Below are 27,955 nucleotides of genomic sequence, written 5' to 3' on the forward strand. Positions count from 1 at the left end.
CGCAGCTGCAGGGGGTGCTGGTGCAGTCGGGGCGGGGGGCGAGGACGCAGGACCAGTGAGGCCGCTCCCTGCTCTGGACGACCCCTGGGACCCCACCAGGGCAGTGCCGGACAGACCCCGAGGCCCAACTGCGTCCTTCCAGGGACTAAGGCTTCCTTCCCTCCACTGCATCAGGGCGTTTCCTGAGTCCAGGGCATAGTTTCTCATGTTAAAAAAAAAATGGCGTGGGGTCGGTTCCCAGGGTGCAGGTTTCAACCCTAACATGATGGGACTGTAGGGTTTTTCTCAGCCTTTCCGATGCTCAGTTATTTGCCAGAATTTTCTTCTATTTGATCCACTTTCTGAAGCTCTGTCTAGACATGCAGAGTAGGACACAAGCAGGAGAACTCCTCTAGACACGAACATCTAGAAGATTCTAGAAAAAGACACCAACATCTAGGTGACTCTAGGAAAGGTGTCCTCATTGATTATGTTAGGCCACAGGTCTTTGATCTTTTTCCGGGCACTAAGTATCCGAGTCTGTGCTGAGATCTCTAATTACACACAAATGGTCTGGCACAAACATGTTTGACAATAGCGTCACTTTCCAGGAGATTTTCTTACCCTGCAAAGTAGATCACAGCAATTTTAGTGGTGAGAGAAAATATACAAATTCAAACTGACAGCCGTTCACAGATCCTTAATATTCCAATGTGCTCTGGTGTTTGTCACCAGCTTTGCAAAAATCATTATTAATAGCCTGACTGCAGAGTTGTTTAAGAGACATTTCATTTCAAATTAGGCATGATCTTTCTCTTTCAGATTATACAGATGCATCGCTAAAGGCATCTTCCTTCCCTATATTTGGTTTATTGTTCTGGTTTAAAAAAAATTAAAAAGGGCAGCCCGGGTGGCTCAGTGGTTTAGCACCTGCCTTTGGCCCAGGGCGTGATCCTGGAGACCCGGGATTGACTCCTGCGTCGGGCTCCCTGCATGGAGCCTGCTTCTCCCTCTGCCTGTGTCTCTGCCCCTCTCTCTCTCTGTCTGTGTGTCTCATGCATAAATACATAAAACCTTTAAAAAAAAAAAAAGAGGAGGCACCTGGGTGGTTTAGTGGGTTGAGTGTTGGACTATTGGCTCAGGTCATGACCTCAGGACAGTGGGACTGAGCACGGAGGCGGGGGGGGGGGTGCTCAGAGCTCAGCACAAGGGCTGCTTGTCCCTCTCCCTCTGCTCCTGTTCCCGCTCATGCTTGCTCTCTCTCATAAATAAATGAATAAATAAACAAAATCTTAAAAAAAAAAAAAAGGAGAAAATGTATATAATGAGGACCACAAGAACAGGAAACCCTGACAAAGAAAGGGGGACATCTGTCTGGAGGACACTTCTCACAGGAACAAATAATTCAGAATTAAATTGAGGATAATGGCCCCGTGGGGGAGGTGATTGCTATTCCCCACCTTACGTTCAGGTTCAGGATTCCTCCTCCAAGCTTAAGATTGTTGTTTTGGCGAATGGGCTCCGCGGAGGCACAGGAACAAAACCCCGCCCATCAATCAACCACTAGTCAATCAACTACCAGGTCTACATAGTTCAGATCTGAAGCTCAGGTTTCCCTCCCCTAAATGTGTCGAGATGTGTGGTCTTTCTCTCTAATGTGCTTCGAAAGAAGTGACTTTAATATTCTTTTTTTAAGATTAATTTATTTATTTATGTATTTATTTATTTATGAGAGACCGAGAGAGAGAGGCAGAGACACAGGCAGAGGGAGAAGCAGGCTCCATGCACCGGGAGCCCGACGCGGGACTCGATCCCGGGTCTCCAGGATCCTGCCCTGGGCCAAAGGCAGGCGCTAAACCACTGAGCCACCCAGGCATCCCCAGAAAGTGACTTTATTAGCACATGATAACAAAGATTTTAAACATCGGCTAACATTTTTCTTTTTCTTTTTTGAATTTCCCAACATGAAACCCTGGTTTTAACGGCTGTCAAACTCCCTGGTAGCGTGTGGCTTGCTCCCACTGGAGAATCGCAAAAACCTTTGGTTGCTTGCAGGACACCACCCGCTGTGGCAGCCGTCGGGACGCCCCCGCCCCACACACTATTGTGCACATTTCTCCAAGGGCAGGGCCGTCCCACAGACTCCTCCACCTTGACCCGTGCAGGTGATGCCATCAGTGACATTTTTGAGCAACATACGTCAGGCATGTGCTAAGTGACTTCGGTCTTGTCTTTTAACAGAACCTTGGAAATAACCCCCTAGAGTATTATATTTGTCCCCAGATGAGGACACTGAGACTTAACTAAGACACTGCAGCTAATAAATAAAAGAGCCAAGGTGCAAACCCCACCTCACGTGACCTCGAGTCCGTGCGGTTACCCGTTCCAGCGTCCCACCTCCTTAGAGACAAAGGTGCGCTAGTCTCCGACGTCTCATGCAATATATCGCCTCTGAACTACCCTCCACGGGGGCCAAAGATCACGCTGGGCTCAGGGGAGGTACTTGAAAGACGCCTAGTGACTAGAATTCCCGGGTGCACACTCCTTGTTCTAAGGCTTTATCCTCTCACATGCTATGACGTGGAGCTTGGATCCATAAAATTTTAGTCGTGAGGTTAATGTTATTTGAGCAGAGCGGGGTGGCATTATGAATAATCGATCCCAATCCATGAAGCACAGGGCTGCAGCCAGTTTAACAGGATAACGTGAGGATTATTGTAAGATCTTAAGAGATTAATGTAAGTGGCCCGCGACCCCCTTCACCGTCAATGCACCCGACGCTGGGAAGTGGGCCTTGTGCATTTGTTTTCCCGTGAGGGCGGGGTGGACTCCGACGACCCGCCTGGCCAGGACAGCCTGCTTCTATAGCCCCCGAAAGTAAGCCGTTCTGTGGCTCAGCAAGGGCTGATTCCCTCGGCTCTAACCCTCCGCGTGGCTGAGAGGGGGGAGGATCAGACTAGACGGCAGGTGAGGTCTTGTGACTCTGAAACCCCTCCCGCGACCATACTGTAGCGGATCCGCCACACGCTGGGACGCGGCAACTGTAACGTGGGTACAGGGGAGGGGAAGTCGGTGATCCGCTCGGGTGTAGACAGGGGCAAACTTCGTATCGCCAAGATCACCGCACTCAGGTCGGCGACAGAGCTCCTGGTGGCAGCACGTACAGGACGATGTGGCGCGCACAGGCCCGCTGGCCTCAGAGACCCGCTTCCCACCCATCAGCTGTGTCTGCTGCTTCACGGACATGGCCCTTCTGGGTCGGGCTTCTCCGTCTGGAGGAGGAGGGCTCTGGACTGGGGATGTGCTGCCTCTGGGCAAAGCAAGTGATCGACTGCAGGCGGGAAGGCATGCTCAGAGGTGCCAGTCACCGGCCGCCTGCTTTGGAAAGTAGCTCCTGACACGCAGAGGCTCTGCTGGCTGAGAAGACAGTGCTGTGACCACCAGGTTTGGCGCAGCTGGCCCAGGCCCCAGTTTTCTGGGCTATTAGGGAAAGAGATTGAGGAGGGCCCTGGGGGGCTCCGGGGTGGAGCGGCTGCTGGTAGCCCAGGCCGTGACCCTGGGTCCTGGGATCGAGTCCCTGCATGGGGCCTGCTTCTCCCTCTGCCTGAGTCTGCCTCTCTGTCTCCCATGAATAAATAAATAAATTCAGTCTTTGAAAAGGTGGGGGGAGAGATTTAGAAGCCCCTGAAAATGCCTGGGAAAGGCCGCAGGGGCAGTAAAGCTAAGTGGTGGTGCTGGGAGGGGATGAGGAGCCTGATAGCTCTTGGGGTTTCCTAAGGGAACAGACCTGAAGAGACACCCTGGGCTTTTTAAACCTGCCCTTTGGCCTCCGTCTCTCAAGTGTTGAGAATGTGTCTACCCTTAGCTAGTGACTTGTTGCAGGTAATTCTTTACTCCGGAGGAGACCTGCTCAAATCCAGCCCTGGAAGCCTGTGCAGGCTGGGCCCCGGCCACAGAGGCGCTGCCGGGAGACCCGTGGTGCTGCTCTGCGTCTGCAGCGGGGGGGCCTGGGCCCCTGGGTCAGGCTGCACCCCAGGTTCAGGCCTGCGGAATTCAGCAGGGGTCCCAGACCCGGCCGAGCTGGGAGCAGCCAGGACTAAGCCAAGGTGCTAATGGGGACCTGGGGCCCGGGAATGCATATCCTGTGGAAAGGCTACCCGTCTCTCTTGCTTTTTCCATTTCAGATAAAAACAAAGTAAATAAAAAAGACATTGTGCCAGCAAACCACATCTGTGGGCCAGAAGCAGACAGCTTGCAATCTCTGAAAGAGTCATTAACAAATCAGAGGACATTCAGAGGAGAGTGGTCAGGATATAAAATAACTCATAATCGTGCAGTATGTGAAACAACTGAGTGAACTGGAATTCTTTGATTTGAAAAAGAGTAGGCCCTGGGGAACCCGGTGATTGTCTTCCAAGTATTTGAAGGCTGTTTTACAGAGAAGATATTAGAAATGTTTTATCTTTCCTTAAGGGTTGGAACCAGAAAAGCAGGGGCAGCCAGTAAGTATTAAATAAGTTAATATTTATAAAGCACCCAGAATGGTCTCTGCACCGATTAAGAAATGCAGAAGTGCCTATTAACTTCTTTAAAAATGGACTTGATATTCAGAGCTGTTCAAAGCTGAAATGAGCTCTGTGGAGGGTGATTGCACAATGCACATCCCGTAGGGATGATGGGGGCCAGTATTTTGACAGATAAAAACCCACTGAGACTTGGAGGTTACGTGTCCAGGTCTGGATGGTTGTCTAAGGTTAAGCTGTAAATTTGGATTCAGTTGCATGTGCAAAGAGAGAAAGAAAGAAAGAACAGGCATTTCTCCTTTACCAAACAGTCACGCATTGCATCTCACTTCTCAGGCAAGACTCATCTGAGCTTTGAGATGAGTCAACTGAAGTACAGGGGGTGGGGGGAGGTGGGGGGAGGTATTACGATCCTATCAACTAAAGGAGGGCCCAGATGCCCCCAGGCTCCTCCAGTGAAAAGGTGAACGGCTTGGACATAGCAACAGCACCAGAACTTAGGACGTGTGGATCTCTCGAACCCTCTGTTACGATCTTTTGTCGGACCAGACAGATGTGGGTAGGCCCATGTTCTATCATTCAAAACAGAAATCCAAAACTCCATTCAAAACTCCAAATCACATGGAAACAAACAGGTACAACAAAAGGCTGAGAAGAGGTTTGCAAAGGACTTTTTAAATACTGAAATTCTGATTACAATGGGCACCGCGTGTTGTAGAAGGATGATGACCAACACAGAGACAACAATGACCAGAGTAACTCTTACTGGACTAAGAAACCCACCACTGATGCAGATGTGGATGCGGGGGACACTGTGTATAGGTGAAAAAATTGGATTTATTTATTAATTTCATTGTTTTTTTCTGTAAAGTAGAGCCATTGGAGAAAATAAAGATTATTTTCTGGTCAAGCACCAAATGCTTGACCAAAGTGCCAGATGTTTTACCTGTGTTACATCTAATTCTCAGGTTAGCCTTAAGAAAAAGTCAATTTAGTCCCATTTTATACAAAATAAAATTAGAGTTCAATGTAATAAACTCATTCAACTCTTACATATACTTTTGAGGGATAATAAATCAATGAAAACTTTTGGAGAGTAATTCAGCAGAATGTATCAAAAAATACTTGAGCAAAATTACTAGACCTCAGCAATTCCATTTGTAGCCATTTATTCCCCAGAAATACTTTCACAAGTGCACAAGGATATTATCTGCAATTGTCTTCACTGCAGCATTACTAGTAATATTGAAAATCCGGGGACCACCTGAGGGTTCTTCAGTAAAATAACTCACACCACTATATTCTAGAACACTTTCAGTGCAATAGAAAGAATGAAGGAGATGAAGTCAAACTCATTCAGAAGGAAATCTCAGAAATACTTTTGAGTGTAAAGATCAAGGCACAATATCTATATAGCAAAGTCAACCTTTTATGAATAAAATACACATAGACCTGTATGTGCATTGTGGAAGGTCTGAAATACTCCACAGAGAGTGACTGAGAGTAGTCACATCGGGAACATGAGAACGAGGAGGTGGGCGGAGGGGACCACTTTCTACTTCCCGCTCTTCTGGATTATTTAAAGGATTTTAAACAAATATGCACTGTTCCGTTTTTAAGAAGATGGGAGGTCGTGATGAGCGCGGCATCGCCCAGGCAGCAGCTGCCAGTCGGAAGTTGGCCATGCTTCCTCCAGAACCCACTTCTAAGTCTGCAGTTTGGGAAGTCTCCCCTCCCACCTCCCCGAGCTGAGTCCCTAGGGCAGGAGAAGATGCAAAGTAGTTACCTGAGAGAAAGAGAAGACTTCCCAGGGAAGAGCAGTCCGGGCACGGACGGAGGCCGGGACAGCAACCGTCAGCACCGTCCCCGCCGAGGCCATGTAGACCCAGAGGGGGCTGGGGGCTCTGGGCTCATCGGCGGCCTCCCGAACGCTGCTGATGGTGAATACTAATGAGGCACAGGTGCTTGAAGCAAGTGGGATGGAGTGTAACATGGATACAAAGACTCAAATGTATTTCTGACGTCCCAAGGACACGGAGGGTGGGACTAAGACTCGCTGATAGCGAATGGTCTCTCTAGAGTGTGATGGACTCTTCCGAACAGGGAACGGTCACGGGAAGCACTCTGTGACTTGATCGTGAGAACCACCATTAGCCGCTTGCAGATGTAGCTTCAAACATAGACTTCAGTCACATCTGGACAGTTAAACAGTCACAGCATTCAAATAGGCAGCGTCCACGCATGTGCACATACCAACCTGGCAGGATTAGCTCAGAGGACCCTCCTGGGGACCAACATACAGTCACCTACAATAATGTCAGCAAACCAAGATGAAAATGAACAGGCCACCCCGTCTGGCCAATACATCCTGTCTCCTTCCCGAAAACCACTGGCTCGTCTCTCTGTTTCCCCTAAGAAATCTCTACACGCAGCACGGGGCCCAGAGTCACGACCCTGAGATCCAGAGTCCCAGGCTCTACGGCTGGAGCCAGCCAGCGCCCCTCTAGTTTCTGTTTTGACCCTAATGTCAGACACGAGCAGAGTACTGAATAATTACAAACAAACACACAAAAAAACCCAGACAGGCATCAAAATCCATGCCCCTGACTTACATTTAGGTAAGAGTGTAAAAATCGAGAAAACTGCCTGTGAATGTTCCTCAGGTGGGGATATTTCAGCAAAAATTATTTTACGGGAGATACCTTTACGATGCAAACTGCCAACGTTCTCAAGCCGACTCAGTGCTTTAACCTGTGTGCCCTTACGGCGCCGACTGAGCACCCTCTGGCTCCGGGGGGTTTACCCGCCATGGTGGCGGTGGTCTGATGGGGAAGTGTTCATTAGGGACGAGCTTCCCACATGCTGTGGCTCTGGGCCCCGAGGCTGCACAGCGACACGTGAGTAGGGCGACACCATCACCCTGGGCTCCTGCAGGGCCACTTGCAGCAGCGCGGGCCCACGGCCGACAGGGCCCTGGCTTTCGGCGCCTGGGGCTCTGCAACCCGTCTGTCCCCCACGGAGGCCCGACCAAGGGGTCTCCTGGGTGTTGAGCACATGCCCATCGCGTGGCCGCCGTTGTCGTCATTACGGTTTGCAGGTGGCCACGCGGGGTCTGGGAGCGGCCATCCTACAAAACGTGCTCAGATTTAAAGCAGCGAAGAAGCAGAGACTGGAACGCTTGTGGTTTGGTGACCGGGGTTACTTCACCAAAGCCTCTGATACTCAGCTTACTCCTCCCTCGGGGCGGGATTGCATCTCCCCCATGACGGGAGTAGGTCCAGGAGAGACGCTAGTATCAACGGCCAACACAGGGGTCGCCACGTGGAATCCACTTATTAAATGGCAGCTCCGAGGGTGCCTGGCTGGCTCAGAGAGCATGTGATTCTAGACCTCAGGGTCTTGAGTTCCAGCCCCCTGTTGGGCGTAGAGATTACTAAAATATCTTTTAAATGGTAGCTAATGTTATTATTATAGTTGGCTTTGAAAAAAAATATGGAAATATATAATCCACTCTTAAAGATCCCTTTTAAGCAGTTCACTGCTATAGATCAATGTTGCCATGTAAGGGGATAATTTCCAGTTTTTGAAGAAATGAAAATGTGAAAAAGCTGTTCATACGTGATGCTGCATGACGATGAAAACTTGGCTGATAATGTAATAAACAGACACAAGTGAAGGAGAGGATAAGTAACCAAAAGGCGGAAAGAACAGTGTCCTTTTTTTCCCTTTTTCTGGGTCAAAGTAAGTTCACAAATATCTCAGACTTAAAAGGCTGCTGAAAAATTGTTGAAACTGGACCAATCACTACACTTCTGCAAATGTAACTGCCCTGGCTCGGAGGCAGGGCCCCAGGGGCTCTTGCTTGACATTTCTCTGCTTGTCCATTTGAAATCACAGATGAAACGTGAGTCCGTCCAAACACACTCATACATGCCGGTGATATCTTGAGCATCTGCAAGGGCAGAGGAAAGAACCCCTCTCCGAAAGAGCACAGGCCCCTCTGTGGCTTCCATGCTACGATCATGGGCACGTTCAATCCGTCTCTCAGTCATGGCATTTCACAGCTCACAGGAGGAGACCGAACAAAGGCTGGGATAACCCTGCCTCTCCAGCACTTTTTTAATTTATTTTTATTTACTTTTTATTTATTTTTAATTTATTATTTATTTATTTTTATTTTTATTTTTATTTTATTTTATTTTTTTTGCCTCTCCAGCACTTGAAAGATGCTCAGGAAGCCCTGTCGAACAAGTACACACATCCGTCCTCCTTGGAATATACCGAGAGATCTTTAGGATAATAGACAAAATTAGGACTCAGTCGAAAAGAACGGAGTCTGTTACTTAGAACTCTGGATATAAATGACGGAGACACGGCTCAGAGACAACCAAGCAAACATAAAATTTCTGGCTCATATAAGTGAAAATGTCCGAAGCTGACTACTTTTGGCATGGCCAGATCTGCTGCTCGGAAATGTTCTCGCTCCTTTTCTTTTGAATTGGTTGCATCTTCCAAAATTTTCTCTCCATGTGTCAAGAGTAGATAGCCACCAAGTGAGTCCTTGCTTGGATTTGACCGGCCTGTACTGATCATGGTTCTGACTCACACCCGCGGGCCGTGTCACCACATCTGGGCGAGGGGGGCCTACCAGAAACACGTGACGAGGGAAAGGGACAAGTCCCAAAAGAGATATGTAGGAAGGACAAAATAATGGGTGCCACCTGGAGTTCCCAACAATCAATCACTGTGCTGTAGTCTGTTGGTCCCTTCCTTGAGGCCCTGTAGGTCATAGTCCGTGCTCCTCACACCCCAAACCCCAGCGGGACCCATGCTGTCTCGGGGGTGGGGGGGTGGGGAGTGTGTGTTTTCCTGACGATGTAGCTCACTAAAGCGTCGTGAGCACCCACAAAAGGGATAGCTTCCACTGAGATTTTACATCGTAAAGAATTATAGGATTATGTATTTACATGCGTTTTTACACTATAAATGATCAAGAATCACACAAATGTAAAATTTAGAGCCACGGACGTGTCTTTGACCTTCTGGTGCAGTTAAAAACATCAGAGTGTGTATCTTAAAATTCAGTGATTTTAGGGATGATGCAGGACTGCTTCCGGCAATGGCTTGTGCACCGGCGCTTCCTTCACCTTGGGTCTTCCCCCTGCCCGAGGCCATGTTTCCTCGTTCACATCGTAAAGGGCTGATGATAAATTACCGGGTTATTACCTGGACGTATAGCCACTCTTGCGCCCCTTGTCGCACCGTCTCCCTGTTCCTGGCGTTCAACAAGACCCGAAACGCAGCCACAGCCGCTCTCCTCCTGTGAGTCATCACAGCCTGGCTGCTTTGCTTTGGCTCTTTCTCCCAGAGATGATGTTTCCCTTAATACTCAGGGTGAAGCGGTTCATGGACACTCAATATATTTTCAGCCCTTTATAAGTCATCACTATCTTGAAGGCCCAGTCTCCCACCAAGTTTTCTAAAATTACATTTCTAGGCTTTTCTCTCAAGGTTCTCTGGTCTTCATGTATTTACAATTATGTTAGGAAGACAAATTATAACCCTCTAAGGGAAACCGTGTTTGAATCATCATTTTTTAATCACTAGGGGAAAAAAATGCCCCTAAAAGTACATTTGTATTTAGTCCGGAAAAGGGAAAAGTGACTGGAGAGAATGTGAAAATATTTCACTAAAGATAAGACTAGAAAGTCAAATCTCATTAAAATGAACACTGCTGCTATAGAAGTTCATTGTAATTAGAATATTTCCAAGCTTTCTCTGGACAGTGACCAATAATCACGGCGTCTTTTTGCTCTCTCTAAAATAAAAGTTTCTTTTGTTAAGCTCAGAATTACAAAGGCTTTATCCCTTGGTTCCTAATTGTCTCTACCTATTGTGGAGGGGTGGGAAGCCTGGATTCTGGAGCAAAAAGTGGAAAGAGGAGCAGAAAACACCAGCTAATACAGCATAAACCTCCTCACAAAGAAGTGACAGTCAGGAGAGATATAAAATGCATCAGTTTTCCTTTTCTTACAAAAAGAGAAGGAAATGAGTGATAGGATCCATGAACTCTACCAAGAAAAAAAGGAACTTTGACCAAAAAGGTACATCTTACATTACAATTTGTACAAAAATTTTACCTATGTCACCTCACAGAGTGTAACCACTCAACAGAGTTGTGAAGCAGATATCATATCATTACTTTGCAGATCAGGAATGTGAAATTCAGACTTTTAGTGTTTTTTTTTCCAAAAGCAAGCCACCTTCTCACTTAAACATTTTGTACTATTTCCATAGCACCACAGCTGCCTCTGTTGTGTCAATAAATCACCATATACTCTCAAAATACTAAGGCCCTATATGCCCTTTGAATAAAATCTCTAATTCATTATAGTTTCATGTTTTCCACTTTTTAATTGTCCCACATATATACGTCTAGGTCATAGTTTTACTTCTCATTTTTTCGATAGCTCCCCTTTTAAATAGAATACTCTAAAATGCAGATGACATCCAATAATGTATGTACTGAGGATTAGGTAAGATATAAGTTATGGTTACCCAATAAAACTCATCTTTTCTTATAATAGGTGTTTAGTGGTGTTATCTAAGAATTGAAAAAAGTATGCTATGCAGTGAAATGTGTCCGTATGGCCTCCAATTAGGTGATAGAGCTCTAACACAACGTTATCATCAATTTGCAGCATGGATGAGAAGTAAGGGCAGAAGGGAAAAAAAAATCTGTGTGAATGTGCAGGCACTGATAGGATTCACTGAGCTTGCATTCTAATTATAAGGACGAGAAGAGAAAGATCCACTTGAAACACTCAACTCAATAGGTCTCTCCATTCACGTTCACCTAACTACTGAGAAAATGGCCCCAAAACACAAGTTCTATTATTTCACTTATCTTTATGATATAAGCTATTCTCAACCTGTACTAAATTCAGTACGTTGGACAGCGTCTTGGCTTAAAAACAAAAACAAAAACAACAACAACAACAAAAAACCAGAAAGCCATCTACTGGCCAGGAACCTGAGCAATCTCGGAGCCGTAGCTGGAGTTTTAAGTCCTCAGATTCTCAGATGAAGAGGAAAAATACAATTCTTTGTGCTCCACTTGCCTGTGGACAATTTGTCTCCACCATAGTGGGGTCCATGGTTACTCACTCCAGTTCCCTCGAACAGGACAGCCAGTTCCTGCAACCCCAACAAACTTAACTGGCCGGGCCCACCCGTGCCCTTTACCTGGGCTCTAAGCGGGTCTGTACTATCCTGCCTTCGTAATTACTTTGTGGATAAAAAGAGTATAAAAAAAAAATAGCTTTTGAGTTTGCCAGAGTGGTAGAGGCTTTGCAGTTCCACCGGAAATGCTTTGAAGTTCCAGTTCTAATGTTGCTAATCTATCTGCCACAACAACCTCTAATAAGATGTTAATAAACATTTTGAAATTGAATATTGGTTAGTGAGGTGAACTAGGTGAGTTCGCGAATCTGTACTTTCCCTACGGATATAATTTCATAGCTTAATTGAGTCCGTTAAATGAACAACTGATAGGATTCCTCTCAAAATTCTCTTTCCTCTGTACTAAAGTATTATCCCTTACAATTTTTAATTAAAAATAAACCATGTGCACCGACCCAACCACACTTCCTTTAGTATATATTCCGTGAGGCTCGTTCTGGAAAATGTCCTGTTTGCTTGGAGAAATAATCATTGTGTAACATCCATAATGGTAAAATTTCCTACTCAGGCATCATCGGTTCCTAAGAATAAATTCTTACATTTGTGTTACAGCGTGAAAGAGCAGAGAGGGGTAAGCCTGGAGATAGGTGGCTTCTGGAGCACATATGTGTAAGCATTTTGAAGAAAGTTTCTCTAATGCCCTTCAAATAAAACCTCTAATTCATTATAGTTTCATGTTTTCCACTTTTTAGTTGACCCACATATATACGTCTAGGTCATGGTTTTACTCCTCATTTTTTCGATCCCTGGTGATCTCTTTGGCACTGTCTGTGTTGTCTCCACGGATTCTCACGGGGACCTCATAAAATAGTTAAGGCAGGAGTCTTTTACCCCACGTTAAGGATGAGCAAATTGGGGATCAGAGAAATCTATGGACTTCTCAAAGTCGTGTGACTAACATATGTCAGAACTGGGTTCCAGCCCGGGTCCTCTGACCCAAGCTCTAGTCTATCCCACGTGTGTTGGAAATACCTGTTCCATGAAGGTGGGTGACAATCCACTTGCCACTCTCTCCACGTGTGCTCATGTGTTGTGCAAAGCATCTTTATTTTCCTTTGTTGTTGTTTTTTTTCTTTATTTTTATATATTTTTTATTTTTTTTCTTTATTTTCCTTTGAATCAAAGAATAAAATGGGCAGGGAGACAGGCAGGCGTAACGTGTTTTCTGGCATGGTACTTACCCACGTGCTTACACTTGTTTTAGCCAATAATTTCTGAACTTTAAAATCACGGTATGTGTGGAGAATAGGAATAGCGATTGAGAGCAAAATATTATTTCGCTGGGATTGCTGCTTTCCAACGCCCTAACACCGTGTATCGACTTGAGACATCATTTCAATATCCCAGCCTTACCGCCCTCCCCCCCGCCCAATGTCACACGGTTAAGCTCCAGCCTTGCTCTTTCGTTCCCAGCCCCTCCCCACTGTGGCTCCCCACCACCCCCACCATAAAAGATAAATTCCATAGGATGACCTTGCAAGTCACCCTTGCCTCCTTTTCCTTTCCTCTCCAAGTCCTTCCCCAACACTCTCCTCTCTTGTTCCAGCTAAACCGAGAGCCGCTGCGCCGTCTGACAAGTGACATCCCTAGGGCTTTGCCCATCACATCCCTTCTTTCCAAAGGATCCTCATATGCCTTTTCCATCTGCAACTCCGTTCTTTCCTACGCTTAATGCGAGCATCAGTCCATAAAACTCCTTGAGCAATCCCCCCACTCCCTCACGAAGCAAGGTTGGTGCCCTTTGTGCGTATCTCAAGTATGGTTGAACCGTGGGTTCTAGGCTGGCACCTGCCACAGGACTTTGTGGTCAGTTGTTTGTGTGTCTCCTTCCATGTTTCACCGTATCGCCCTGTTCACGGCACAGAACAGGATACAGCAGGTGCTCAATAAAGGTTTGCTGAACGATCAGGGAATGTGTGGATATCCCATTTAATGGAGCGGCTAAGGAGACAGAAGTTCACAGATTGCTTTCGAGGGCAGAAGCACCCTAACACCAAAGATTATCGGGTCTGACTCTGTATCCTATTCTCACTTATATTCGTGTAAAAGTACCAAAACTCTCAGACGTATGACCTCAGCATATCATAAAGTACTTGCTTAGAGCCTTACAGCTACTGAGAACAGAAAGGGAGATTTATTTATCTCATGCAAAATTCTAGGGCTGTCGCTACTGCCCTTGAGCAAAAATTGAAATCTCGTGCATTCCTGTTGTTGGTTTGCTTTTATTCTCCCGGTTTCAGTTCTGAATATTTAAAAGTAAAATAGCAAAATGGAACAAAAGGAGATTCTGGAATTTTTGAGGCAAGTAGGTCCCGTGGATCCGTATTCACCCCAGACTCGGTCCTTAGAATGCCACTTACGTAGTAAGAAAAGCCGTCGCCAAATCTTAAGAATCTCGCGGAGACATGGCACGAGAAGTTATAATTTTGAAGAATAAAAATCTAAACAAAGGTTTGATTAACTAAAATAAATGGATCTGGAACTAAATTTACCAATTTTATGATTGGAGGCCTATTTTAAATGTTCCTTTTGATCATTTATCTACAAACCCATACAGCAATTATTACAGAACACTTTCCAGAAACTGCTGTGGACTCTGTGGATTGTAATGCAAATATAATGATAAATATAAATATTGTGTATTACACTTATATACAGATATGTTTGAGGAAATAAATATTTTAAATAACTCCAAAGCTTATAATTTAAGGTCTAATTCATTAGGATGGATAGATGAGTGCAATCAGAGTTCATGGAATCAGCTTATAGTCAGTCTTAAAACCTGTTCGATATTCGAACAAAGGTCTTGTTTAGCAACATCCTATGAGGCCTGACACGAAACACTGTGAGGGATGAGATAAGGAGGACGTCGTCTCTGCCTTCGAGATGCTTCGTGTCTAGTGGCACAGGTAAGGCGCTCACACCCATAAAGACAGCGAGGCGAGCCAGAGGGGGGACTGCGGGGACAGCAAAGTACAGGAGACGGGAGTCCCCACCCAGAGGAATCAGGGACCATTTCAGAGAAGAGCTGCCATCGGGCAAAATGGCAAATACACCACGAAGCGAAGCGCTCTATGGGCTGCAAAGTCCTGTTGGGTCGTTAGATGCTTTTCGCAAGAGCAGAGCAGCAGGCGTGGCTGCTCCGAAGCAGACCTGGACGAGCGTCTTGGGGTCAGGCGCTTCTAGATGTAAACAGGGCTGTGCTGAGGGCACAGGAGCAAGGGGCTCCCAGTACCATGGGCGAGGGGGTGCCGGCCGAGCGGGTCCTCGCGGACCGAGAGCTGGAAGCTGAAGCTCACCTGGACATCAGGGAGGCGCTGAGGGCGGCGGCAGGCGTGGGCCTCACTCGTGTCCACCGCGGTACCCGCCCCGGGGCTCCCCTCCTCCTGCCGCAGAGCCCGTGAGCCACCATTGGGCCTCGACTCGCTCTGCTTCGTCAGCACAGCACCTCTCCTCAGGTTCCACCTGCCTCACTGCCGGGGCCTTGGGCCTTGCCTTAGGGCTGCGTTACGTACAGGTACCTCCATGCAGGCCGCTCACCTATCCCCGGGCAGCTAAGGGTCGCCGCCAGCCCCCACCCCCCACCAGCACCACCAGCACCAGCACCAACAGCACCAGCACCCACCACCCATCACCCACCACCACCAGTACCACCAGCACCACCAGCACCAGCACCACCAGCACCACCACCAGCAGCACCACCAGCACCACCTGCACCACCCCGCCTTGAGTCAGCTACCAACCATCGCCCAGTTGGCTTTGATCAGGGGGCCAGGACTAGGGTTCAAAGGTGACCATGTAGTTGTCCTCCCTCCTGCACACTTTTATTCATTCAGTCTCCTGTTGTTTATGTTCTAGATGATACAGTGTGAAAAGGAGCTTTCAAGGTCTTTGTCTTCATGATGCTCTCGTTCCAGTTGGCAGAGATAAAAGTAAAAAAATAACAAGCAAGACCAGTTCAGCGGGGGATGGAGGCTGTGGAGGAGTTAGCATGTATAGTAAGAATGAGCGGGAGGGGGCGGGGGAGGAGACGCTCACTTCGGCTGAGTGGTTACAGAAGGAAGGGGTGCCCTGTGCTAGCGGAGCCGACTCACTAGGGTGGTCGGTACTGGGTTACATCGTAATTCGGCAAATAATACGGCAAGAAAGACATTCCAAGGCTGCTAAGTTACCGTAACATTCCTCCTCCCAATCAAATTTAAAATTAATTTATCAAGTTTAATTATAAGCTTGGTGCTGGTGGTGCTGGCTACTATGAATGATGAAGAATCAACCTATAAATACGTAAAAGCACAAATCCAAGATAATGACGTGACCACCCAGTGATAGATTTCTTACTCAAAATAATGATAAATCAGGTAGGCTTTCTACTCCACGGGATTATTGATAAGGGAAAAGCCAATGCAAAATAAAAGATATAAAGGCGATGTGGGATGTAAGGGATCATGATCTTATTATTATCAAGTAGAGAGAAGGAAGAGACATTGAATCCCAAGCCAAGCCGGCACGACCAATCCCACATTTTGGAACTTGTGAGTAATGTAACGTGCTTACACCGTGTGCACATGGTGCTCAGTGGAGAAAACATTCCCAGGACTAGATTTTACTAGGAAAGACACTATGCACGTGTATTTATGTCATTCCTGTTAGAAACATTATTTAAAATCAAAGTCCCTTCACGTTACTGTTTATGTACCCTAAGTACACCATACTTCCTATGTCTCTTAAAAATGTGATTTTTGAGAGATTTTTTTCCTCAATTTAGAGGTTACATTCTCAGATCCTGCCATCTTTCTACATCATCCTAAACTCATATAAACACAGGTATGCAGCATAACTAAAATATTTTGATTATTTTTTTGTACATTTATTATAGGCAGGATCATGTAATTACCAGGTCATGGCCTGTCTAATTTTACAAATACTGGCGGAAATTGTTCAATGGGTCCCTTTTTTTTTTTTTTTTGACTGACCTTTTCCTGCATCCATCACTGATTCCCTTTTACCATTTAGTTTACATTGAGCTTTCCTCTGCAGAAGGATTTTTTTTCTACATCCATTCTTTAGACCTTCCAGAAATAGCAGAACTTTCTATATGATTTCGTTTGTGTGTACTTTTATAAGAATTAAACAATAATTTCTCTTGGAAAACAGAATGGCACAGAGAAAGCCCTGCATTAAATATTTTTATCACAACTAGCTGAGTGACTAGAGGCAAATTATTGAACTTTTCTGAAGCTTAGCTCCTCAATGGTAAAATTTATGATTAAAAGAGATGATGAAAAAAATAAAAATAAAAATAAATAAATAAATAAAAGAGATGATGTATGTAAAATTTGGGGCACAAATTAAGAACTTAATGAACTTAGTCCTCTTTTTTAAATTTTATTTATTTATTTATTTATTTATTTATTTATTTATTTATTTATGAGAAACACAGAGAGAGGCAGAGACACAGGCAGAGGGAGAAGCAGGCTCCCTGCGGGGAGCCCGATGTGGGACTCGATCCCGGGACCCAGGGGTCATGATCTGGGCCCGAGTCAGACGCTCAACCACTGAGCCACCCGGCCGTCCCGAACTTAGTCCTCTTTTAAGGTGGCATAATTTTCTATACGTTCAGTTGATTATAGGAGGAAAAATAATGTACTTTGAGTCCAGTTTAATACATGGTTTAGAACTTAACGGTCCTAAACGTTATTTACTTGGTGGATAAAATGGCTACTTTAGACATTAATATGTATTAAAAGGCATGATTCAGAAATACAGAAGTCATTGTAGAAATTGCTCTTATATACTTACAGATTAAGTGGCTGCTTAAATATGATCCATCTGCTATTTGCGTTTCACCAAGTAACATAAGCAATCACATTATGTTCTTTGGCTAATTTTATACTAATCATTGGCTAAGCCTCATTTTCTCATCTAAACTAGAATTAGGTTATATAAAGAAAAAACTCAAAACTGCTAAGTTTCAGTCTCTTTTGGGCTGATAATTTATCAACAACGTTATTTGGTTCAGTAGTTAGAGACAGTGTTTTGTGATCATAAATATTTCCATTCAGAAATGTGAACTCTTATTTTCCAATATCACTGAGTCACCGAATGTTAAAACAATGATGATGTGCCTTGGATTGAATCTCTCACCAGGATGACCTCAGAGGCCAGGATTCAGAAAAAGACAAATTCCCTTCTCGAGCCTAAAGTTCACTCGCTGTGTGACCCTGGAAAGTCACCCCGCCTTTCTGAGGCACAGAGCTCTCATTTGTAAGACTGGGGATGACGTTACTCCACTCTCTTCACAGCTCTTTTTGGGGAACAAATGAGATAATGCTCATAAAGGCCCTCAGAAAGCTCTGGGACCCAGGCACAGAATGGAAGAGCTGGGCAGGGCAGTGATCCCGTCTCTGGGCCCCGAGCGGGCTGTTGACTATCCTCCCCGTGTGTCACTGTGTGCTGTCGTGCCTGCGAGCGACACAGTCGCAGAGGAGAGCAGAGGCCCGGGGTCTGTGAGGCTCCAGGCTACACCATCTGCCCCTGCAGCCAGGAAAACCTGGGTCCAAATTGTGTATTTTACCAAAAACAGTAGCATCTCTGTGATATTTGGTGACGTCCACCTGCAAGGAGACTAACGGAGGGGACATCCGCAAGACAGAGGCAGCTGGCCAACAGGTCACCCTCGCCGGTGGCATCAGCACCTCTGCTTCAAGAGGGAGACCAGAGTGGTGGCTCTTGGGACCAACGTGCCAACCGACAGGCAAGCTAGTGGCTCGGGAGTGGCCCTGCCCACCATGGAGGTCCCTGGGCAAGAACGGGGAGCCGTGGAGTGGGTGGTAGGGGGCCTCCTCCCTTCCAGGCCAAGGTGTGCAGGCGCCGCTGCACGGGAGACCTTGCGGGTTCCTAGCCACCGGCACTGGTTGTTCCGGCATCACAGGAGGGAGCCTGCTCGGTGTCATGTCTCTCTTTCCAGGAGCCACAGTCTGTGTAGATGTAAAAAACCCCAAATCATCCCTAATGCTTGATTCCGGACCAAATGGTCAGATTTCTACTATCTTAACAGCCAGGCAGTGGTCCCCGTGGAGGGCGCTCTCTGCACTGAAGGGCAAGGTGACTGTGGCCCTGCTCCTTCCCTCTGAGAGAAGGTCCCCGGGCCCGGCCCCAGGCCTCAAAGCCAGACAGCAGCCCTGGCACAGAGGCAGTGCTCACGTGTGATGTGACCCTGTCCCGTGGCCCCGTCCCACCTGCGGGCCTCCGTGGGGGCTGTCGGCCAGGCCCCTCCCCATGGGCTGGGGACTCACGGGGCAAACTCAGTGTCTGATGGAGGCTCTTGGCAGTTACAGTGCTCGGACAGGGTCCTCTCTCCTCCGCTTGGGTTTCAGGGAATGGGAAGTAGACGCTTTCTCTGGATTATCAGCTCCAGGGTGCTCTTGGTTTTAGGATTTTGGCAGAACTTGTTGAAAGTAGCATCAGCATTACATTTGTGCAAGTGCTGGTCCCAGTGGCTCTTTGGTCCCACTTGTGATGTATGATCAAATTTATGAAGGTCTGTTTCCCCTCTCAGGGTCATTTCGGGTGTTTGTTTGTTTGTTTGTTTTTTGTTTTGTTTTTGCTGTTGTTTTCCCCACAGAGCCAATCTGCATCACTTAAGCTCCAGCTATTACGCTAGGCCCTTGGCATGCTTGTCATTAGACTAGAGAACTTCTCCTTCCATATCATGGCCACCACGCATCAAAGATGGGATCGTCATTTTCTGTGCATTTTCCCTCCTGGAGAACCAAGTCCTTATAGGGGGAGTTTTCAGGGTTGGGGGGGAGCATGTGGGACTGTTTGCAGAGCACTCCCACTGCAGCATGATGGGGCCTTGAGAAGGTCAAGCCAGGGGGCCCTGCACGCGTCCCATGCTCTGGCTTCACCCAGACTTGCTTCCCTACAGACATGGGGTGGACTGGCTGAGACTTGCTCCCAGGCCTGGGCCTCTGACGGAGGCTGCCTGGATACTCCTGCATTTCTATTATTAAAGCAATAGGATGCTCGCTCTCTGGGGCAGTGTGGTCTCAGTCAAAACATGTATAAGCTGCTTTATTAGAGATGATGGCACTAGTGGGAGAGAAAGCAAAAGTGATCATTTACAGGATAATGAGCGCAGATACTTAGGGACCCGTTCTCATAAAAGCTCCAGCACGCCGGGTGAGTCCACTGCTCGGTGTGTAGCGTGCAGTGGAACAGAAGTTTTAGCCAGAAAGCAAGCCAAGCCCTTTTACAATGTGATCTTTGACTGATGCTTCTCCGTCTCCATGGGACAGTGGTGTCTGAGACTCAGTAGGATCCTGGGGTGGGAGGACCGCCATGGCTCCTCCTGCCATGAGGCACATTCACGGCCCGGGAGGGGAGGCCGGGAGGAGCCACCCTGGGGGCGAGCGAGGCGACTGCGTGAATCCTGAGGTCCCTTCCCACCCTGATGTTCTCCTCCCGCGAGAACAAATCCTCTTCAGCTGCAGCACCGCTGGAGACCCTGAGTACAAAGGCGCTCGGCGCCATGCCCACGGATGGCGGGGGGCAGTGGGCGGCAACAGCTCCAACGGGGCCAAGGACGGGCTCTTCCGGGCCACCCTCTGCTTCAGCCTGACCCAGGCAGTCTCTCTTCGTACAGCTCATCTCAAGATGAGAAAGGGGTAGGAGCTGTGAGGTTTTCTAGAAGCAACTGAGGGAAAAAATAATCTCTACTAATGAAAGAAATAGGACTGATACAAGGTAAAATTGTGCAGTGATTAAAAATCCTATCATATTTTTTCAGGTAGATCAATACCTAAGCACAACTACATTTTCTCTAAACATTTTTCTTTTTAATGTTTCTCTCGTAGCCTGAGTAATATATGCCCATGTCCTTTGCATTACGTTAGCAATAGGTAACCATTCCTCGCATGTTATTGAGTATTTTTTCTGCATTTACATATATTTTGTGGCACAGTTTTTATTTTTCTTACGATCAAACATACCAATCTTTCCCTGATGGTTGTTGGGTTTGTTTTTTTCTTTTTTTTTCTTCTTTTTTTTTTTTATTTATGATAGTCACAGAGAGAGAGAGAGAGGGGCAGAGACACAGGCAGAGGGAGAAGCAGGCTCCATGCACAGGGAGCCCGACGTGGGATTCGATCCCGGGTCTCCAGGATCGCGCCCTGGGCCAAAGGCAGGCGCCAAACCGCTGCGCCACCCAGGGATCCCTGGTTGTCGGGTTTGATGTCAAGATTAAAACATTATTCCTTGATACTTTTCTCTAGGACAATATAGTTTTATGGGTTTAGAATATTAATGAACCTGGAATTTGTTTTGGATGATACCAGGGGAGCATTCTTTTTTATTTCTCTCCAAATGGACCTAACAGCCTCCTGCTCTTTTCCTGATTGACAAAGCCGCATGTATCCCAGGAGCGTGGTGGGCTGGGTGGAGGGTGTGATGTGCACCCTACTCTGCTCCACTGGTCTATGCCTTATAATTGGCTCAAACAGTACGCACAGTCTGATTCCAATGCCCATGCCCTCAAGCATCCTCCTTTCATCTAATACTTTAATCCCTTTTAAAAATAAAATTGACCCCTGAACAACCCCTGACCCCGTGTAGTTGACAATCCACATATAAACTTTGGCTTTCCCAAAACTTAACTACTAATAGCCTACGGTTGATCAGAAGTCTTACCAATAGCAAAGCGATTAACACGCTTTTCGCACGTCGTATGTACACATACTATATTGTCGCAATAAAGCTAGAGAAAAGAAAATGGTAAGAAAACCGTAAAAGAAAATACATTTACAGTAGTGCATTGTATTGTTGAAAGAATCCATGTAGAACTGGAGCCACACAGCTCAAAGGTCAACTGGAGAGTTAAATCACACTGCACTGACACTTTTGGAACTTTTATTTATTTATTTTTTTTTTATTTTATTTTTTTTTAAAGATTTTATTTATTTATTCATGATAGTCACACAGAGAGAGAGAGACAGAGAGGCAGAGACACAGGCAGAGGGAGAAGCAGGCTCCATGCAGGGAGCCCGACGTGGGATTCGATCCCGGGTCTCCAGGATCGTGCCCTGGGCCAAAGGCAGGCGCCAAACCGCTGCGCCACCCAGGGATCCCACACTTTTGGAACTTTTACCCCCAAACAGGGAGATTTCCTGGTCTCTACTTGAAGGAGGGAAAAAGCAAGTCTATTAACTTTATTTCAATGTGTTGAATGATGTTGCACGAACCACTAAAAAACAACTTAAGATTAGTGGCTGGACGCAAATTGCTTCAGGATTTTGCAGAGGAAGCTTATAAAACATGGTACGTTCTAGAATGGAGAAGAGGCTGAGGTCTTTCAAATCCCCTCCGAGGAGCCTTTATTTAGTGACGCCCATCCTCTGACTCAGTCCCACACCCAAGAACCGCCATAGGAAAATCTCAAGCTTCCCACACACCATCAATACGCAATGCGGAAACCCTAAAAATCCATTTGAGGGGTCAACACGTATGCGAGTCTGTCCAAAGGAAGAGCTGACTGTGATGTTTCACGTTCCTTATCTTCGAGTTGCAAGGATCACCACGTTTTTACTACTTTTTCCTTTTCCAGAGCTCATTCTTGTCCCAGAACCATGGGCTCTACCCAGGGAGCTCCATGCAAAACAGGGAGCCTGTGCCTCTCAGCCCTCGACCTTCCCGACCCTCCCGAGTAGGGAGGTAGAGCTCCTGTCTTCTTGCTTTAGAGCAATCTCCCTGAGGAAGCCCAGGGGGTTAGGGGCACTTAGCCAGACTTCTTAGGAGTACGAAGGAGTGCGGAGGTGAGTTGCTAAAATCTGGCTCTACCCCTTCGTGCTATGGACAAATCCCTAACTTCTGCGGTCAGTCACTGCTCTCAAAAACGAAGGCAAGGACTCCAGCAGGGCCCCTCCGCCCAAGCCCGGGCTCTGATGGAAGAGATCCAGCCTGACAGTCAGCAGCTTGAGAAGCTCGGGCCAGCCTTTCCCTGCCCCCTGCTTCATTCAGAGCAGCTCTGCCTTTATCTTTTTATATTTGAGGGCTCTATATAAAACTGTGCTTGAAAAAAGAATCTGTAGCTACAATTTTTTTTTTGGTAAAAATCACTGGATTAGATGATTCCTAAAGCCCATTTCCGTGCTATGCCATTTATTTTATAATAACCCAGTTCAAGCTTGTTTATTTCACGCGAGGCCAAAAAGAGTACGTCGTCCTCACATCCGCAGCATCCATGGTTTCCTGCAGGCCTTTTTTTTTTTTTTTTTTTTTTTGCTTTCCTTGGCTTATTGCTTTTACTGGCAATATTTGTGGACGATCTGAATTATCGTAATCACACCAGTACCCGCAGATCATGTTCAAGCTACCCAGCGTGTGGTCTTTCACTCAGTCCTCACACAAAGCACTTCCAGAAGCATAGCCGGACCACGTTATCTCAGGACCTGGAAAACCGAGTGTCTAGGTGGAACACAAAGGTAATGCTGATCTGCTTCTGCTTCCTCCAAAGAAGGGATCACATCTAGGTTTCTAAGACACAGGTTCCCTGAAGACCCAGACATTATTTACTGTGTGTCTCACACTCTCTTGAGGAACGACACTTATGGGAAATGCATCAAAATTAGGAGAGCTTGATACTCAAATTGTTGGAAAGGGACAGCTGGATTTGGGATCATCATGTTAGGCCGGCAGCAGCCACAAGGAGAGCTGTGAAGGCCTACGTGTATTTTCCATAACAAGAGATGTTAGTCGAGAAGAATTTTTTTAAAGTAATATTGGGATCCCTGGGTGGCTCAGCGGTTTAGCATCTGCCTTTGGCCCAGGGCATGACCCCAGGGTCCCGGGATCGAGTCCCACGTCTGGCTCCCTGCATGGAGCCTGCTTCTCCCTCTGCCTATGTCTCTGCCTCTCTCTTTCTCTCTGTGTCTCTCATGAATAAATAAATAAAATCTTAAAAAATAAATAAAGTAATATTGACCAGTCTGGCACCCGGGTAACACTATAATCCTAGAAGGTCTACATATTTTGGTAAATTCATTGTTTGTGCCTGCATGTCTTGTTTCACTTACGCTACTTTCAAACCGTAGTACCGAGGCCACCTATATTTGCATCATTGCAGGGAGGAATTTTTGAAAAGCGAACATTTCTCTTTCCTTTTTACTTTGTGTGTGTGGCCCCTTTGCTATAACAGGGCCTCAGAAAACATCATTTCTGTGTTCCAAATCATTGGCCTCCACAGTTATGAGGTTTGGCAAGTCTCCCTGCCACGCGATTTCTTTCTTTTTAAATGAAGTAAAGGCAGTGGGGTCTCTGGGTGGGGATGTTGTAGACGATCTCTAAGGCTCCTGCCAACTCCAACATGCTATCCCTGATGCCATTTGGGTTAACTTAAGTTCAAAGGCCAGAGCAGTTGATCACCCCAGCTACTTTTCAGTTAGAAGTAATACCTGTTAAATGGCACATATTCAATCTGGAAAAACAGAAACTTTTAAAATATTTATGTACATATTTATGATGTTGAAATGGAAAATGATACATCTGGGAACAAGTACCAGAATAAAAAACAGTGTTTAATAAAATAAGCAAACCAGGAGAAGTGATGTATCACCTGACTCAGTTCCTCCTAGAGGGGCAGCTGAAATCCACAATTAAGTATACTCCAGTGTCAAGCCAGAGAACACAGTTTCCAAAAAAGTATGTATTGGTTCTTTATGAGTCTTTTTTTTTAAGATTTTATTTATTTATTCATGAGAGACACACACAGAGAGAGAGAGGCAGAGACACAGGCAGAAGGAGAAGCAGGCTCCATGCAGGGAGCCCGACATGGGACTTGATCCCGGGACCCCGGGGTCACACCCTGGGCGGAAAGCGGCGCCAAACCGCTGAGCCACCCGGGCTGCCCATGAGTCTGCTTTTTTGTTGAATTGTTTCCTAAACTGATTTCTAAGTCATTTTTTGAGTCATTGGTTTAATTTTTTTTACCCCATTGATATCCACTCTGAAAACCAGCTGATGACTAACTTCCATTGTCTTGATTTTTGGACAAAGCTTACTTTTTTTGACCAATGGTTATTTAATGCCTGTAGTATGTCAAGTTCTATTTTCTGAAATACTGTTGATCATCTTCCATACTCTTGGGCATCGCATACCAGACCACTCTGTCCCTGCTAAGCCTGTGTCTTTTTGTGTAGGCTTATCCCTGCCCCAACCCCCGAGGCACTGAAATTCCAATCATGCTAAGCTCTTTAGGGGTCAAGGCTTTGAAGATGCTGTTCTTTCTGGAACACCCTCCTCCTTACTTATGTACCCAATATGTGTGACATGTTTGATCAGTAGCAGAGAGGCCCCTGAAACAGGAGAAAAGTGAACATGGAGAAGAATATTAGGGGATATGTGGGAGGCAGAAAATAGGGTGGATCATGTAGGATCTTATACTCAAGTTAGATGGAACATAATTGAAAAGATCATAGCAAAGTTGTGGCATGATGGGTTGGTACTTAACAAAGAGCTCACTCTGGCTGCTGTGGTGAGAATGGTCTGTGGGAGCAGGGGCGTATGAGAAGAACATAATTAGGAAGATTATTTAGGAAAGATTAATTAGGAAGAAATTGCCTGAGCAAGAACTTAGTTTGGAAACAGAGGGGTTGGTGGAAAGAAACCAGAGTCTGAATATATTTTGAAACTAGAGCCAATAGGATTTACTGATGAGTTCATATAGGGTAGACAGAAAGACGGTATCAAGGATGACCTCCAAGTAGGGAGGCAGAGCAACTGGAAAAATGGGAGTAGCCATTTATTGAGATGTAGCAAAAGGAACACATTTTCAAGGGATGATAGCAAATTAGAAATTCAGTCGAAGAGATGTTGAACTCGAGATGGTTGCATTGTTGGAGGTTGAATACAGGAGTCTAGACTTTGAAGGAGAAGTTGCATCTCGAGATATTAATTTGTAGGTTGTCAACTGTAGACATTATTTACAAGTGAGCCTAGATATAAAAGGAATGTTAACATAGAAACATTTTAAAAAGTGAGATGAATTAATAAATGAATTAATTATGCTGATTGAGATATTAGACTATTCGACTCTTCATTATTGATACGGTGAATACGATTATCAGCTTAACTATGGAATCACTGAGCGATTCTACACCTCAGTGGTCGTATATTCGCAAAAAAAAGAAGCAGAAATCAATAATACATCAGTATGACGGGGCTGTTGAGTTTTAGATGGATATCACAGCCAAAAGGGGCTTGGACACATTAAAAACTTCTCCCACGCTCACGTGATGGTTTACATTTTACGATCTTTATCAGTCTACGCTGTGCCTGCCCCACTTCTGCACGACGCCTCCCTGAGGAGCCCCAGGTCTGCCTCAGCCTTAGCTACAGACCAACACAACTTCCACAGGGTAATAGGCATCCCGAGTCCTTTTCCAATTCATAGTAAAGACTGAAAACCTAAATGGTCCTTCTGGCTACCATCCAGCAGGTCAGTAGCCCTATGTCTGTCTTGGATCTGGGTTAAACCTCCAGAAATACCCTCGGGCACCGACACTTGGGCCTCCTAAAGCAGCCCTGCGGGAGAGGAAAGGTGCCTGAGAATGCATGTGGACCCCCCTCCACCCAACCTCCTCACTGCCACACCTGCCACCTTGTGCTTGGACTGGTACCCTAAGATGTCGAGGCACGCGTTTTCTCCCCACATTTGACAACTCTCCGTCGTTAGCCTCCTGTCTTGGACGCCTTCCCTTTATGGACTGAGGTTCTGAGTCCTACTCACACACTCGCCTCCACCCAGATGCAGATGGTCTGTTTTAACAACCTTTCCTCAACAACCGTTCAGGGTAAGAACAATGACCACTGATTTTTATACTTGCTACACTCTTGGCCTTTCCCTACGTTATCTAAACTATACGAAAATTCTAAGCAGAAAGACATTTTCTATTTTACAAATGAAGGAACAAACTCAGAATGACGTGACCAAATTCCTAGGGTCGCATAGCAGCTTGAACCGAAGTCTACATTAACGCAAAGTCCAAGGTCTTTCCTTAATTCTGCACCAGCACTTCCCCTCATCATGACCTTGTCCCACTCTCCATGAGACAACATCAATACAAGTTAAATTATGGTCTGTGTTTTCCCCTCTGGGTGAGGTTAACTGTTCCTTGTTTCCCCTTTAAACGATCCTTTAGAATGTTCCATGGTCTTCTCCCATCCTCTGTGCCCCTGCCCCCACCACCACACCACTACCCTGAAGAGGGTCAAAACCTTGTTAGAAATAATAAAGTCCATGAATGAATCGGACACTTCCAACAACAGCCAGATTCCAAAGACCTTCCATGTGTCTAAAAGACAAAAGATCCAATTTTGTATCAGGCTCCAAATTTGCTTCTCAAGCAGCTACCATAAATCTGTCCCAAAATCAAAAGACGTGACTTATAAGAGAACTTGTTCCAGTTAACACGTCTACTCCATTGTTTGCTTCAAATCAAGGTTTCTGTGTTGCTTATGGCTGGAGAGAAAAGAAGAGGGTCAGTGGGGTTTCCTTCCCGAGGCTCAGGCTTCCCAGGTGTACCTGCCCATCTTCTCTACACAGGGCCAGACACCCTGCGGACACTTGGCACTCATAAAGGAACAGGGTTAGTCACAGTCTCGAGCTACCTGCCCCAAACAGGCGTCATGGGGAGGCGTTTAGGTCAGAAGCTGACATTCTCATGCCTCTTGCCCGTTAAGGATTCTTATCACGTCACATAGGAGGCTCCTCGGCCAGTTGGAAAGCATCGCCTTGCTGAATCAATTATGACTGCAGGCCACTCCGGAATGTTATGTTGATTATGATGTTAATAGGTACAAAGATGCGTAGCGTGAGGCTTGGTAACGACTCCATTAACGTCTAGTTTAGAGTTTGTTCCCAATATCATCATGATGACAGAGAAAACGACCCATAGGACATATAGTCCTGGAGAAAGTAAAGCTCACTCTAAGGGTCCTGGTGTCGAAAAGCCACTTGCCTCTCCCCAGCTTCGTTCCCCTTGAAATGCGCACAACACTGACTTTGCACAGCCAGGACCCCAGAATAATCAAAGGGAAAATTCCGATTGTGATAAAATTGGCATGCAAAGCATGAAAGTGGGGACAAAGTCACGCTGTCATTTCCACGACTAGTGCGGTGATACAACAAACACAGCGTTCCCCGGAAATTGCATTAG

The 27,955-nt window shown here is 46.2% G+C and overlaps 1 protein-coding gene and 1 long non-coding RNA gene across 2 annotated transcripts in view; one reads left to right on the forward strand and one right to left on the reverse strand.

Moving 5' to 3' along the window:
* The window catches only part of KCNMB2 (potassium calcium-activated channel subfamily M regulatory beta subunit 2), a 198,116-nt gene that overhangs the window by 19,092 nt on the left and 151,069 nt on the right, over positions 1 to 27,955 (forward strand).
* Positions 25,516 to 27,772, reverse strand: LOC112645999 (uncharacterized). Its single transcript, XR_003127412.3, has 2 exons — positions 27,322 to 27,772; positions 25,516 to 25,732 (listed from the first exon to the last, which is right to left on the reverse strand). It is a non-coding gene; the product is annotated as an uncharacterized LOC112645999 (long non-coding RNA).

Source organism: Canis lupus, chromosome 34 (assembly GCF_003254725.2).
Source record: "Canis lupus dingo isolate Sandy chromosome 34, ASM325472v2, whole genome shotgun sequence".
Taxonomy (NCBI): Eukaryota; Metazoa; Chordata; class Mammalia; order Carnivora; family Canidae; genus Canis; species Canis lupus.